Raw genomic sequence first — 4,324 nt, forward strand, 5'->3', positions numbered from 1 at the left:
GTTGTTTATATATCCTTGCATATATTTCACCATATAGGATATATCTCTTTGTTCATATTACATATTCTTACTCATAACATATTGTATATTTATCTTGCAAGAATAATATTTAAATTAGTTTTAAATCGGCATAAAATCGGATTAGATTAGCACAAGACCCTAATCACCCCCCTCTAGGGTCTAACATTTCTTTCTAATCTAGGGAAAGTTTATTGGGAAGGTGTAAAGTGAATCTTAAAATATTTGAGAGGTAGTTCCAGATTTTGTTTGAGTTTTACAGATTCGAAGGCAGTATTATATAGTTTTGCAGATGCGGATATGCTAGGTGATCTCGATCACAAGAAGTCTACCTCAGGTTGGTTATTCACTTTTGCAGGGGGAGCAGTACCTTGGAAGCTCAAGTTACAGAAGTGTTTTGCTTTATCTACTACAGATGCAGAATATATTGCAGCTGCAGAAGCCGGTAAGAAGATAATTTGGTTGAGAAGATTTCTACAGGAGTTAGGCTTATAGCAGAATAATTATCAAATCTTCATTGATAGTCAAAGTGCTCTTGATTTGAGCAAGAATTATACATTCCACTCCAGGACGAAGCACATTGATGTGAGATATCATTAACTTAGAGAAGAAGTAGAGAAAGTAGAGCTGAAGCTACAGAAAATTCACACAAATAAAAATCCAATAGATTTAAAAAAAAAGCATTTCTAGAGAAAACACTAAATTGTGTCGGCAATTGGCCAGCATGAACTCCCATTGAGAAGTTACAGATTGGCATACCCTCTCGTTGGTGTTTGGGTGAAAAATTGATTTCGTTGAGGAATCTATTACAACTTTAAACGTTATAATAAATTCAAGAAATTAGCCTTTTTATTAGACTTTCAATCAATGATTATAACTATCTCTCAAACTATACACAATAGATGTTTATCACCTATTGCTTGTGCGGAATCATTATCGGTGCCGGGGTTTATCCGTAGACCACCTACGGATCAGATCTGATTAGCAGAAGATGGATAATCAATGCTTTTACTTCATGAAAGAAGTAATCACAGCAGCGGTAATCTTGATTAAGCGAGATCACGGCTCTTCTCAAGATTAAGACTAAGCTTAAATCCGGAGGAATAGGAAGAACAAGTCTCAGATCTCTCGAACTCTCAATTTGTTGAGGAACTCCGCCAAGATCAGCTAACCCTCTGAAATTCATTCTCCAATCTCTAATTCAACAGCACTTCGTCCTCTTAATTTCCAGATCCAGAGAAATGAGCACCCGAGTTCGTATTTATAGGCTTCGGTTAGGGGTTTTTTGGATAAAAACAAGGGATTCCTTCTTATCTTCAGTTAATAACTGATTAACCATAGTATCAGATCAGTTTGGCTGCTCAGGAACAAACAAATCCCGAGAGAATCTGTGAAAACCGAAAAAGAGTGTTTTGCTTGGTCAAAATGCGTCTTAATTAATTTGGGGAAATCTCCAACTGCATTATACTTCGGAGGACGGGTATGCTCTCATGTTACTCACATGACAACATACACCGTGCTTCGTATGTATAATGCAGTTCAAATCGTCTCACCTAAATTAACAAGCAATTTTTTTTGTTTAGAAACCCATATCGACATATTGTGTATTATATCTCCGTTTTGTTCTCCTTTGTGAGGCAATTGGGAAGAGCCGCCATGCTCCTTCGTGAGGGTGGACGCTTCACAACTGCGTTTTGCTTGGTCAAAATGCGTCTTAATCAATTTGGACGATTTCACATTGTATTGCGTTATGTAGGACGAGGTATATTGTCGCTTTGTTGAGCGATAGTGTGCCTTGTCTTGCGCGCATGTGATACCGTTGAAATCATCTCACCAATTATAGGACTATGACTTTATCTCACCGATCCGTGAGATGAGTTCAACACCTGCATAGATAAAAAGAAAATCTCATAATTACATTTGGTAAATGCATATTATTTGTTTCAGTCAAATTTCCTTCAAAGGTGATCAACGCTCATGCGGTGGAAGGTCGTTGTAGCAAGGCTTATGCTTCTGCTAAAGATCCCATGCTCATTTAGGCTATCCCCTAATTTGCCTTGGGTGGACCTGAAGAACTCCCTAAGTTGATACGTGAGGGAGATTGTCGTACTTTACGACAGCTGATCACGGACGCACCCCTGGTCGAGGATCTCAACTCCACTCACCCCCCTGAAGAAATTGGATTATTTATTTGATGACTCTGTTGAAGACCCGATTACCGTACCTCTCGAAGCCGAGCAATGTTTGTATAAAGACGACGGGGGCTCTTTATATATCCCTTCCATTCCTAAACATCGCTCGCTGATTGAATTAAGATGGCAAGCTATTAAACGGGAGATGTCATGGAATTTGACGGAGGAATGTGAATGCGTCCATTGTGTTTACATCACTCATCAATCCTCTCCTGGTTTGAGTAACAGAAATTGTGTCACCGTATTGCATCCCGGTGTATAAGGATTGAATGACCCGCCACGAGGTGAGCTGTGCACAATTGCTAACACTTTAAAGAATCGCCTTGCGAGATTAGGGTGAGAGATGTCTGCCACTAATCACAGATGTTATGGTTGGGTCCATTCTTCAGATAAACTCTGGTGGTCTTACTTAACCGGCTATGTTCTTGCTCGATGGGGGAAGAATTGAAGGCTAGCGATTTATACGCAGTTGTTCGCGCCACTATGTATGGATTGACCATTAGCATTCCCCATTTCCTTGTATTGTTAGAGCTCTATAATCCTGATACCAACACATTTCTGACGAAACATGGGGAACTGGGATTGGCTCTTCTTGAGATGAATAAAGATTTGGGCCTACCGATGAGAAACATGGTATACCAGGAGTATTTCCCTTTAAACCGGGAGTTACGTCAGTTGAAGTCAACTACCCTAAATCATTACGACACATTGTGGGATCTCACCTGCCACTACCATGTGGCCTTGGCGGGTATTGAGCCGTTGGCGAAGAAAACCAAACCGCAAGTCAGCTTGAAGAGATTTGTAAATTATTTATTCAAGAATCTAGAAAGCAATTCTGATGAAGCGATCTGCGAGTTAAGGCCACTTACTCCATCAGAGATTAATGGGCTAATCAAGAAATCCAATGCCCGGTCCTATACTACTGCTGGTATTGAGGATGATTTTCGCACCGGAACCAAGTTTCAAACTTTCTTATGGCATGCGATGCAACCTGTTCAACCGATGACTCTGTTGGCCGGTTACCTCGCTATCTGGTTGAAGAAATGCGTGGTCCCATACCAATCCATGGATGTTCTACCTATAGAAGTACTTTACCCATCTGTTCAACTTGCAAACAGGAAAAATCTTTCTCTTCTCCCGGTGATGATCGCCAACATCCACCGTGGTCTTCGCCAAATAGTTAATACCTTCACACAGGAAGGAGGTAAACCATCGGCTCAAATTCTGATGGCGAAGGTGGAGCTACCTTATGCGTATCTGATGGCGTGGTTTATTCTTCATTGCTCCGACATGATGTTCGTGCCGAGTGCTGCGGACCAGTATGTTCGCCTGCTACAGCTGATAGAAGATTGTAAATGGAAAGGATAGGGATTTATGGACATAAAGAGACGGCTGTAAGACCATAAATGCTAGGTTATCCCCACATGCTTCCCCTGATTTTCAGGCCGATATGGTGATTCATTGGTTGATGTGGAGCGGCATGGTACGGGTCGGACCTGCCTTGACACTAGGTGCTTTGATTGGCTAGTGAACATTAGGTGGGGTTATCTGATTTTCCGAGTAAAAAATCGTTGTTACATAGAACCGTATCTACCGTGTAGGTTTGCACAACAACTCGGGTACAATCAAATATATATCGGGAACCCAAATCCAGGATTTCGAACTTGCGGTGGCTTAGTGGACGATGCTCGAGCGTGGCTGTGGAGTATTACAGGTTGTACTGGTGCAAGATTTAGCCTTCAAGGTTGTTGAACGCCAATTAGAGCAGACCTTCTTATGTTACCGTTGGTTATTAGCGGCCAATGAACCTGTTCATGTGAAGCCAATTATAGAGTTGACAGTCGATGCAGCAGCTCGGTGCAGGCTATCTAAAAATTACTACATATAGCTGATCCCCATCAAACACCAATGATAAAAGTTATAATTTAACGGCTTCTAGAAGACTATAATTTAAAGACTTTTATGTAGATCGATGAAGGTTACAATCTGACGATCTTCACAATAACTGATGAAAGCTCTAATCAACAGCTTTCATAATCAACAGCGAGAGTTACAACCTGACGACTCTCACATATCAAAGAGCTAAAGCAAAGATTACAAAACGACGATCTTTG

The sequence above is a fragment of the Asparagus officinalis genome, chromosome 3 (genome assembly GCF_001876935.1).
Source record: "Asparagus officinalis chromosome 3, Aspof.V1, whole genome shotgun sequence".
Lineage (NCBI taxonomy): Eukaryota > Viridiplantae > Streptophyta > Magnoliopsida > Asparagales > Asparagaceae > Asparagus > Asparagus officinalis.